This window comes from Dermacentor silvarum, chromosome 10 (genome assembly GCF_013339745.2).
Source record: "Dermacentor silvarum isolate Dsil-2018 chromosome 10, BIME_Dsil_1.4, whole genome shotgun sequence".
Classification (NCBI taxonomy): Eukaryota; Metazoa; Arthropoda; class Arachnida; order Ixodida; family Ixodidae; genus Dermacentor; species Dermacentor silvarum.
The window spans coordinates 142,135,288-142,147,566 of record NC_051163.1 but is presented as its reverse complement, the minus strand read 5'-3'; the positions used below and the strand labels follow the sequence as shown (position 1 = coordinate 142,147,566).

Here is a 12,279-nt window from a genome sequence, read left to right as displayed (position 1 = left end):
AATGATATCAATCCATTCACAGGGCTGCTGGCTTTTCAAAAGGGGCAATGACTGCATTGGCTATGAAAGTAAAGCACGGCCCTTCACATTATGCAATCTGGTTGTGGATGATATGGCCATTCAGAGAAGTGGTGTGATGGAAAAAGCTACCATGGATATGTTGACATGGGCATTGATGTCAATGATGACAGCTTTCCAGTTGCCAAAGATGCACTTGTTTTAATGCTTGTTGCAATCAATGGCAGATGGAAGCTGCCGATTGTCTACTTTCTAGTGCATGGCCTTGGTGGTGCATAGGCGCAATTTGGTGCTGCAAGCTGCTAGCTTCACTCACGAAAAAGGTCACACAAGGTGTGCACCTGCGATGGCGCTGCAGCGAATTTGTCATTGCTGCACAGCCTTGGCTGCAAGATGGACCTGACTGAGCTGGATGCTTCTTTTCCGCATCCAGTGACAAAAAAAGCTTCTCTTTGCCATGTTGGATCCCTGTCACATGTTGAAGCTACTGTGGCACACCCTGTTTGATAAAAAGGCTATTGTGATACGAACAAACAGTTCATATTGTTGAAACACATTGATGAGCTGCATGAAATCCAGTACACAGAGGGCCTACATTTGGCAAACAAACTTAGACACGCACATATTAACTGGAAAAACCAGCCCATGAAAGTCTCATTGTTGGCTCAAGCGTTTAGTCAATCGGTAGCAGATGCTCTTAGTGGCTGCAGAGCTCAAAAAACGTCAATATTTTCAAATTCCTTGCCAACCGAAGAGTTTATCAGACATGTCAACAACGCATTTGACATTTTAAATTTAAGACATCCAAGGCAAGAAGAATAGAAAAGACCGCTGTGTCCGGAAAATGTGGTTCCTGTCACTGCGTATGTCAAAGAACTGATGGCCTACTTTTGCTCGCTTAGGTAGTCTGCAGCTGGTAAACTAATGACAGGAACCATCCAAAAGAAAGGCTCCATTCGCTTTGTGGTGCGCTTAGACAACCATCTATACAACCATTTGGTTACGGAAAATGGCTTATTGGCATATCTTCCGACTTCCAAGCCCAGTCAGGACCACCTTGAGTTACTTTTTGCTGCAATAAAATCATTTGGGGGCTGCAATGACAACCCAAGAGCAAAGCAGTTTGCAGCAGCATTGAAGCGTCTGATAGTTCGCAATGAGGTCAAGGACATTGATGGCGGAAATTGCTTTCTATTGGAACACATCGAAATTCTCTTCGTACGCTCCTCTGAAAAACCATCCTCCATCGATGTAATTACTCTCACTGCCTCTCAGAGAAGCCGTACAGCCAGTGAACCACTCACAGAATCAATTTTACAGGATCATGGTCACTCTGCTGACCCAGGCAGGCTGTCTGAGCTTGGGTGTCTGCGGCTCGCAGTACAGGAAGAATTGCTACACAAGTTTCCTCGTGGGTGAATTATGTTCATGAAGGCCCACACAATTAATTCCGTTATCCATCAACTTCAGCTGTCCCACCAGGTTTTATGTTAAGGCATTTGTTTTTTGAGTGACTTTGTAAAGTGCATGAACGAGAAGAAAGGGAACCGAGGGGCCCGATTTTTATTAATCGTATCATAAGAAGCCAACAAACATTGACACCAAGAACAACATAGGGGAAATTCCTTGCACACACTAATTGAATTAAAGAAATGATAAATTAATGGAAAGGAAAACGGATGAAAAAACAACTGTCCGCAGGTGGGGAACGAACCCACGTCTTCGCATTACGCGTGCGATGCTCTCACCATTGAGCTACCGCGGAACCGTTTTCCCATCCGCTTTCTGGGGTATATATGTTTTACAACTAGAACTAACTCTGGGAGTGTTAGCCAGCGCCACCACTCACAAGCCTAGGGGCGGATGTGGAACATCCTTTCTGCCGCAGGCGTCACGAGCACGTGATCTTTTTGGGTGATGGCAACTGGTCAATAAACCCACATATGCTCCCTGAAGGCATCAATGTTGCCGGATCCGAGCCCTCGTTATGTAATGAACGAGAAGAAAAGGAACCGAGGGGCCCGATTTTTATTAATCGTATCATAAGAAGCCAACAAACATTGACACCAAGATAAAATCGGGCCCCTCGGTTCCCTTTCTTCTCGTTCATTACATAACGAGGGCTCGAATCCGGCAACATTGATGCCTTCAGGGAGCATATGTGGGTTTATTGACCAGTTGCCATCACCCAAAAAGATCACGTGCTCGTGACGCCTGCGGCAGAAAGGATGTTCCACATCCACCCCTAGGCTTGTGAGTGGTGGCGCTGGCTAACACTCCCAGAGTTAGTTCTAGTTTTAAAACATAAATACCCCAGAAAGCGGATGGGAAAACGGTTCCGCGGTAGCTCAATGGTGAGAGCATCGCACGCGTAATGCGAAGACGTGGGTTCGTTCCCCACCTGCGGACAGTTGTTTTTTCATCCGTTTTCATTTCCATTAATTTATCATTTCTTTAATTCAATTAGTGTGTGCAAGTAATTTCCCCTATGTTGTTCTTGGTGTCAATGTTTGTTGGCTTCTCTTGTAAAGTGCATATATTGTTCAAGAGCGTTGTATGCAGATGTCAAACATTTATAGAGGGAAAATGTGATACCTTATTGTAAATTCTGCAAGTACATGTTTGTTGTCTTCCTGAATGCTGTAGCTTGAATCACCTGCGTGCAAATTATGCTTAAACAATTGTTCTGCTCCGCCCAAGCTAAACAGTGTGGACAATGACGGTAGGTTAGCTGGCCTACCTTTCACTAGAGCAAACTGTGTGATGACATGGACATGCTGTGAATGTTCTCAATGGATTATGTGTGAGTTAAGTATACTCTTGAGGATGACAGTGTTTTTTAATGTTTATCCTGTATGTCTTTTACCTGACCTTTGTGGAAATTTAACACTGTCACCTGTAATAAATACTGTTGGTTTTACTATTTTTGAAATAATTTAATGTGCTCACTCTGTTCACTTGCTTTACAACAGCCTTTTATGATGCCAGATTCACTGTAACCACAAACATTTGGTGTATGCGACTCAATTAGTGTTTTAAATACCGTGACATACTCATTCATTTGAGGTTCACAATGCAGAACAATTAAGAGCCGTCGCCTCTTAACTTTGTGGTGTGTTGGCTCAGCTTCGACGGTGCTAACTGTTTTGTAGGCATGTGATACAACATAAGCTTTGTTGTTTATTTTACTTGCAGCAAAATGCATTGTATTTTAATGTTGACATACTTAGTTTGTGAGTATAACCTCACATCAATTCTTTCAACTTTGACTTTGTGAACTACCACTCTTTTTTTTATTTCTGCATATGTATTGCTTACTTTTCTAACAAGCACAATCGCTGAAGCCTTTCGATATTTGTGAGGACAGTGCATATATAAATATACAATTATAGCCCTGTATTGAAGGCGTTGCATACAAGGCATTGTAAGCAAAACTGCAGCTAAATTCAAGGTCAGCTGATCCCATATTGACCAGTTTTATTGCAGGTATCAATACTACGTCTGATATAGTTTACTTTGTATAACATTATTATACAAATGCCCTGTGGCATACAAGTATGCTAATACTGATACCGAAGAGCAGTGGCACAATAAGTATTCCTACTTGCTGTTTATAATTTTCTTTTGTGTATTATCTTTGCAATGTACTTCATTTAAATTATAAATGTGGCTTCCTTCTGTATTTGTGTAAAATCTTCTGGCTTCTATAGGTGCAATAAACATTGAATAAAGAATGAAACAATTACTGTTGTCATAAAAATGTGCTTTCCATAGTACAAGCACACCAGCAACACAATGAATGCACAAGTGCAAATGAATGCTGCCATTTTACCTTGCCGGTATGTATTCAGTTTTCATGCCATTTCACACTAGCAGATGGAACAAGGGTCCCCCTGGCAGTGTTTGACTCTAGGACATAATTATGCTGTGGAGCTATACTCGCATTCAAAAACAGCTGAATAAACTCTAGATAATGCACAAATTCTGTCCATTTGCTTTATTATATAACAAAAATATATCCCCGAGGCGCGTCTCAACAGCATCGTCGCACCACACAATCTTGCAAAATAGTGCACGTAAATCTGAATAAACGGCGACGATTTCGGCGTTTAGAATGCAGGCAATTGCTATTTATTTCTCTCAAAATAAAACACGCACACCAGAGCCTTTTATTAAGCGAAAATGCGACAGAAAAGTGTCCCTCAAAGCTTCTCGTTTCTTCCTAGGTGCAAGAGAGCGTGACAAAAAATTATTTATCTCAAAATAAAACACGCACACCAGCCTTTTATTACACGAAAATGTGACAAAAAAGCGTCCCTCAAAGCATCTCGTTTATTTCTAGGTGCAAGACAGCGGGACGAAAATCGGCAAGATAATACGCACCACAGCGTAAGGTACACTATGGATGATTTGACGAAACTTGAGTACGTGGGAAAAATAGACCACACTCGGGCGTCTGGACGGGTTTCGAGCCGCGAGCGCTGGCAACTCCACTAATCGCGGTGGTAAGCGCAAGTGACGCCTTGAAAATTTTCTGTCTTCACGAGTCAGGCGCCCCAATCTTTCACTGCTTATTTTACGTATCACGAGTCCTTTTGATAATGTCACCATGGCAAACTGGCTTAAAAAGGGGTTGGGAGGACGAGTTCAGCGAGATCCTGTTTCAAGGCATCGCATTTGAAGCGAAGAACGACGCGCGCAGTAGCAGAAAACCACCACCCGCATACGGGCCTCCAAGCCTGTGACGGCAGGCGCCACTAAAAGTTACCACGTACCAAACAAATGCTCCGGCAACCTTGTGGGCCTATTCCTACCCAAAAGGCACCGCGCACGGGGCCCCTGAGAGAGTCAAGGGCGGCTTCAGAGGAGGTTGGCTTGCCGAGGTTAGGGTGCCTAGAATTTGGAGGTGTGAAAAGCGGCCGCGGAAACCGGTCCTCAAAGCACGCCGGTGCCGCAAGGGGCGCTGTACGCGGGGGCGCGGCGGCTTCACTATCACGAGTGTAGCCGACAGGAGCGGACGTGTCGAGTTGAGGTGCCATTTCAGCGCAGCAGGAGCAGCGTGCCAAAGAGATAAGTTTTGTTATTTTATATTTCACTTTTTGGTTTCTTTTTTAGGAGGGTTAGCTTAGCCAAGCAATCTTTATTAATTATTTTAATGCTTTTTCACTTTCTTGGTCTTCTCGCTTAGATAAAAGTAGGTAAAGAATAATAGCTTTTTTGCCACATCTACGCCTTGTTAGTACGAGATGATGGTTGGTACTAGGGGGAACCCACGCGTGCGTTGTTCTGAGTGCGAGCGTTCCTACGCGCTGGAAGAAACGCGGTTTAAATCAGCACGCGAAGCGAATGGTGCAGATTTTATCTGTAGGATGTGTGTGCTAGGGTCGCGGCTAGACCGCCTAGAGCAAGACAAGGATAAGTTAGCTAAGCGGGTTGGAAAGCTAGAAAAGGAACTTAAAATCGAGCAGAAGCACTGGAAGGAGGCAGAAGAAAAGCAAGCTAACGCAGAAATCCAGCTGAGCGCCACCATTCTGCAAAGCAATGATGAACGCATCGAGGCGAGCACTGCGAACGGAGCTGGCTCCGATGCGAGTGCAGAGACAGCCGAACCCGCCACGCCGGGAAGCAGTGGCGGAGACGTCAGTGATAGTCACAAAGGGGATACCACTGACGCGGCCGGGGAAGAAAACAAAGCCAAGGGCAAGGATAAGAAAGGAGGGGAGGGCATTGTGACTTCGGGGGCAGCTTTCGGCGGTGAGGGGAAAGGAAAGCGTCGAGTTGTCTTTGTTGGGGATTCCAACATGCGTAAAGTAGAACCGGCGATAACAGAGAGGGTAGGTGCAGGCGAACAAGTCCAGGTTAGCGCGCTTCCGGGAAAGCCGATTAGAGAGGTGATAGCGAAGGCCAAGGAACGCATGTGGGACACAATGGAGGAGAAACACCTAGTGGTGATAATGGGTGGAGTGATTGACGTACTGCACGGACAGGGAACAGGGATCACAAAGCAAATAGCCAAAGGGGTCACCGACCTGCGGAATGTTTCAAAGGAAGTACAAATCGCGGTGTGCACGGTGCCAGAGGTTGAAAGGCAGGGTTATGAAATTGAAAGGGCAGTTCTTGCAGTAAACATGGAAATTTGGACTCTAGCTAAAGCAATGAATTTTACGGTCATTGACATCAACCGAAGAGTGCGCCAAGCAGGCCGCGAAGACGCTTTTGTGCGTGACGGGATACATTTTAGTGAAAGTGTAGCAACACCGGTCGGACGTCGATTCGCGGCACGAGCTGTAGCTTTTTTAGGCGGGCCCCAGGTAATCAGGAAGCAGGATTAAGTATTGAACATAGCGAAACAGCAGTAAATGGCAGAATTAGGAGACCAGCAGTCAGGAAAAGATGCCGAAAGGATAAGAATAGAGAAGGCAAAATTTGCTACATTAACATGCAGGGTGGTCGCAAGCAGGAAAAATGGCTGGAAATTCCAACGCAATTGAATGATGAAGCGATTAGCGTGTACGCCTTGACCGAAACGCATCTACGAGATTTGGAGCAGCCGCCTGTTATTGACAACTTTGTATGGGAAGGGTGCAACAGAATTACCGGGTCAAGGAAAGGCGGAGGCGTACTAATTAGGCGAGGTCTGAAGTGGCGAAGGGTAAACGAGACATGTAAAGAGCATTTATGGATTAGTGGGACATGGCAAGGTAAAAAGACGTGGCTGGGAGTAGCTTACCTATGAACAGGTAGTGATAGCAGAGAAAAAAATAAGGAATTGGTTGATTGCATATGAAGCGATATTAATGAGTTCAGTAAATCGGGCCAGGTGATATTAGTGGGAGATATGAACGCGCACATGGACGATTTAGACGGATATACTGATTACAACGGCTCTCTAGTGCTGGATCTGTGTGATGAACAGAACCTTATAGTAGTTAACAGGGAGAATAAGTGTCATGGACAGGTAACAGGCAGTCATGTATCGACTACGCCTTAGTCTCAGAAATGGTGTACGAACAACTAGACCAAATGATAATAGACGAAAATGGAAAAAATAGCCTGGGAAGTGATCATAGACGTTTAGCATTAAAGTTTGGGCGAGATACCAGCGCTGAACATGAACCAATAGCCTCAGAGTTTTTAAAATGAATGACGAGCAAATAACAGAGATCGCAAACAACATAGAGAAGAAAATTGAGGCTTTTCCTACAGCAGTCTGGGAACATAAGGAACTGGTGGAGGTTATGCAGCATGAAATAAGGCGGACACGGCAAAACAATTGTTGGATTGGCAAGAGGAAACCACGCAAGTGGTGGAACAAATAAATAAAACAAGCTATAGAAGAGCGGAAAGAGGCATCTAGGGCTCATAGAGAAGCCAAAATGTTGGGATTACAAGAAGAAGAGGTGCTCCTTAGATGGAATACATACCGAGAAAAGAAAAGGGTTGCGAGTGAGCTCGTGCAAGAGAAAATTAAATGCGCAAGTGAACGTTGGGTGCATAACATTCACAAAACAGACAAAGGCGCCCCAAAAAGATTCTGGAACCATATAAAAGCACTCGGAGCTCCAACTATAAACTCGCAAACGGCTTTAAGGGTTGAAAACGGTAACATCTACGAAGGCGATGATGCGCTGCGGTACATCACAGACGTTATCAGGCATAACTTCGGCACGAGCAAAAGCGTAGTTCAGACAACAGATCCAGCAACAACAGAGAGGCCTGAGAGATCAAAATTTAGCATAGAAAGCTTTTATTGGAAAAAGGCAGCAGAAAATGTCCCTAACGACACGGCAGCTGGACCCGATGAAATCCCAATACAGCTAATCAAAAACCTCGGTCCAAAAAGCAAGGCACTGCTGACTAATGCCATAGAGCAAGTGATTAGAACAAAGAATATTCCCGATGGATGGCGTGAAAGCAAGATGAATCTCATCTACAAAGGCAAAGGAGATAAGGATAACACGAGCTCGTACAGGCCAGTTACAGTAACGTCAGTGATATATAGAATGGCAATGCAAGCCATAAAATTAGAACTGTCGAAGTGGGTGGAGGAAAACGATGTATTGGGGGAACTACAGAATGGGTTCAGGCCAGGCAGACGCTTAGAAGACAATATGTTTGTACTAACTCAGTGCATAGAGATTTCAGTAGCTCAGAAAAGACCTTTATGGATAGCATTTCTAGATATTAAAGGAGCTTATGACAACGTAGACAGGGAATTGTTGTGGGATATTCTTCAATACGAAGGCATAGATGACGATTTCGTGGAGCTGCTAAAGGAGATATATCGAGACAACCAAGTACAAGTGGTATGGGAAGGCCGAAAAGGAAATGAAATGGTGGGAATTCACCAAGGATTGAAGCAAGGATGCCCTCTGTCACCATTGTTGTTCACGCTTTACGTCAAGGGTATAGAAAGACGACTGGAAAACAGCGAATTAGGTTTCGATTTATCCTAAATGCGTAATGGACAAATGGTGCAACAGAAGGTCCCTGGACTGATGTACGCAGACGACATTGTGCTACTAGCGGACAATAAAAAAGATTTACAGATACTTGCGAATATCTGTGAAAACGCAGCGACAAATCTAGGGCTTAAGTTTAGCACAGAGAAATCACGGATTATGACCTTTAATGAACACACGAGTAACTTCGTGGTGTCAATTCAACAGCAAGTAATACCCATAGTGAAGCAATATAAGTACCTTGGCGTACAGATCAACGAAGGGAAGAATTACTCAAGCAACCACCAAGATAATCTGAAAATAAAGGGGAAGCGGAATGCAGCAATAATGAAACACAGAGCAATATGGGGTCACAATAAGTATGAGGTGGTGCGTGGAATCTGGAAAGGAGTAATGGTGCCAGCGCTAACATTTGCAAATGCCATTATATGCTTAAAATCGGATATATTGGCGGGTTTGGAAGTTAACCAAAGATCAGTAGGCCGGTTGGCTTTGGGAGCACACGGTAATACGACAAATGCAGGGTGCAGGGTGACATGGGTTGGGCCTCTTTTGAAGTCAGAGAAGCACAGAGCAAAATTTGTTTTGAAGAAAGGCTCAGGAACATGGATGAAAATAAATGGGCGGCTAAAGTGCACAAGTATCTCTACATGAAAAGCGTGGACACAGAATGGAGGAAGAGGTCAAGGAAGTTGGCAACGAAGTACAGAATAATCGAAACTTAAATAGACAACCAGGGGTCATCAGAAAGAAAGTGAGAGAAATAGAGACCGTTAATTGGATGCAAAGAATGGAAATAAAAAGGACAATGGAGATTTACACGAATGAGAAGAAAGAAATTAGAAGGGAAAATTTGTACGATAACACAAAGGGCAGTGCCTTGCTATTTGAGGCTCGAGCCGGTTGCCTAAGGACGAAAACATATCGGAACAAATATTCGGAACTAGATGAGACCTGTGTATGCTGCAGTAAAGATCCAGAGACCACTCAGCACATCCTAATGGAATGCGACGGGATCCACCCAGCGAGAACCGTAGGTAACGTGCAACTCCCAGAAGCGCTTGGGTTTAAAGTGGAAGGAAACATAAACAGATCAGCCGTAGAGATCAGCAAGAGACGATTAGAGTACTGGTGGAAAAAAAGCAGGGAAAAGATGGATACGACCTGATCTCTTAAAATCATAGGCAGCGGTACAAGGTAAATTTTTGAAAAATAAAAATATTGAGAGGTATACAAAAATGATGGATAAAGAACATGTATAATATACCTGATTAAATCAAGCAGGCTAGGTGACTATTTGTCGCCGCCCCGTTTCAAAGAGGATGCCAATAAATCATCATCATCATCATCGGTAGGGTGCCTTAGGGTGCCTCGATGCCAGCGCCGCTTTACAGGGTGGGGACAGCCTTTGAACCGCCCGGCGCCGCCTCTCTGGCTTTTCGGTGCCATGTTGGTTCTTTCGCGCCGGCTGTCGAGTTGAATGGACGCGCGCTCAATTTGCTTTCTTTGTAGCGTTGTGGTGCGAGAGCTCGTGTTTTGTGTAGTCCCATGTGATGTTCGTGCTTGTTAACGAAACATGACGGGCTGTTGTGTCGCTCATGTGCACTGAATCGACCGCAAAAGAGCCGCGAGTATTTTGTTACCCCGGTGACGTTGAACGAAGGAAGAAATGGGCAGCGCAAGTAAAACGTGACAACTGCGTACCAACGGACACAACGAAGATATGCGAGTGAGGATCATGATTTTGTTAAGAATAATGTCCCTTTGTAATCCTTTTCATTTTGACATCGAAGTTGCTTGTATATGTTGGCGTGCCTTTTCTAGTGATTATAAGGCTGCAGTATGGTGTGATCGCCGCGTTTGACTTGTTGCAACGGCGTAGGTTTATTCTAGACGTTTGTGAATCGACGTTTTTTTGTAGCTAGAAGTATTTTGGCACTTGTAAACTTTCCTGGATACGCGATCGATGACAGTACCTACCTGGTCGATTTTTTTTCTCAGCAAAAATTAAACAAGCCAACGCATCACTCAGTCGGAAGAGAGTGATGAGAGAAGAGACTTCATTCTCGACTTAGAGGAAGTTTCTTTTGTTGAGGAAGATGTGCTCACCCACTTGGCAGGCTTTTTGTTAAAACCAATTATCCGCACTGTGGAACACTGTTCTGTGTGCATGTGCATGTTAGCAGCTGAAGAACCTGGACAGGAACACCGCCTTACTCAACTAAATGAATATGTCTAAGGCGGAAAATTTTAATTTATGCAAGCAGACAAATTCTGGACTTTGTTTTTTAATCTGAGAGTATTCTAGTGCTCTCAAATCTTTTGCGGAAGCTCCAGATCTAAGCTGTCTGAGAACATCATTGAAAGTTCTGAAAGAAATTATTGGAAAGAATGTAACCTTGCCAGAAAACCGATGTTATCAGCACAAAGATGAGATTGGAAAACTTCTTGAGCGATTTGGTCCAACCATCTCCGCATCTATCTGCGATGGCTTAACACTCCTGAAAAGGCAACTGAGTGTTATGCTGGCAAGACTGTAGCAGGTACGAGCGTGCAGTAGGACAACCACATTTTAACCAGATAACCTCGCTGAGAGCTTATAAAGTGGTTTAATTAGTGCTTGCTTTGGTAAATAAATTGTGTTTGAGAGTTTAAAACTGTTCTTAGTGCATTTTTCTTCTTCAGTAGGCACCTGAAGTGTACAATTGCAGTAATATTTGTGGGACGTTTACCACTGAAACTAGTAAATAAAAAAAAGCGGGTAACCTCGCAAACAAATCGTGCCACCGTCAGGTTGCGATACACGCGAAAAGTGTCGGACAACCTCTTTTGAAACGAGCACTCTATGCAAGCAAACTGTTTATCAGATGGTAAAGCTGAAAATCTGCATTTAAATCGCGTTGGTATCGCCCTTAGCACGCCCGCCGCCCTTTCTTTCTGGCCGGTGGTTAATCTGCAGCCGCCACACGCCCAGCGCCCCCGTATTGAAAAGAACCAAGATGGCGCCGAAAAGCATGGGTGTCCCCACCCTGAAAGCGGCGCTGGGCATCGAGGAACCCTAGGGCGCGGGGGCACTGCACGCGGGGTCTATGGAAAACAGGGATGCAGACGAAATCAGCACTGGGAACATACAGAACTTTCAAGCACGAAATTGCCAAAGAAAATATCTACAATAATTCTAGGGGAAGCTCTTTGTTCTTTGAAGCCAGGACGGGAGTATTGCGGACTAAGATGTACCGAGTCAGGTACTAAAGTATCGACACGTTGTGCGGTGCATGTGGAGAGGAAGAGGAAACGGCTGAACACCTCATACTTTTCTGTAAAGGGCTTAACCCTACAGTGCAAAACAACGGGGCTGATTTTTTCAAAACATTGTGGTTTAGGGACAGTGGAGGCAAAATAGACTTCAAGCGGGTAGAAATACCCAAACGGAGGTTATCTGATTGGTGGCAAAAATCAAGGCAGGGGTGAAATTTCACCCTCCACAAAGTACAAGATATGTTAATAGTCAAGGCTAGGCGGCATGTGCCACCGCCCGATTTAAAGTTTTCAGCCTCATCCATCCATCCATCCGTAAAAGAGTGGAGCAGACGGCGTACTGCGTAACGCTGCTCGCGCCCGACGAATCTCGCTCGTGCTACTTTGTGCGCACCAGTTCTGAGTAGTAAGTGTTTATTTTTTTCTTTTTTTTCTGAGCTTCTGCACTAACTTATGGCACACTGTAATCGTGCAGATTGTTTTTCACGGATGCCCGTGAAAGCATGCGCGTCGAGAGGGGACGGAGTGAGACGTGGCGCGC

At 44.6% G+C, this 12,279-nt stretch overlaps 2 non-coding genes across 2 annotated transcripts; one reads left to right on the top strand and one right to left on the bottom strand.

Moving 5' to 3' along the window:
- Positions 1 to 1,711: 1,711 nt before the first annotated feature.
- Trnat-cgu (transfer RNA threonine (anticodon CGU)) lies at positions 1,712 to 1,783 on the bottom strand. The gene has a single exon. It is a non-coding gene; the product is annotated as a tRNA-Thr (tRNA).
- A 572-nt stretch (positions 1,784 to 2,355) lies between these two features.
- Positions 2,356 to 2,427, top strand: Trnat-cgu (transfer RNA threonine (anticodon CGU)). The gene has a single exon. It is a non-coding gene; the product is annotated as a tRNA-Thr (tRNA).
- Positions 2,428 to 12,279: the final 9,852 nt, after the last annotated feature.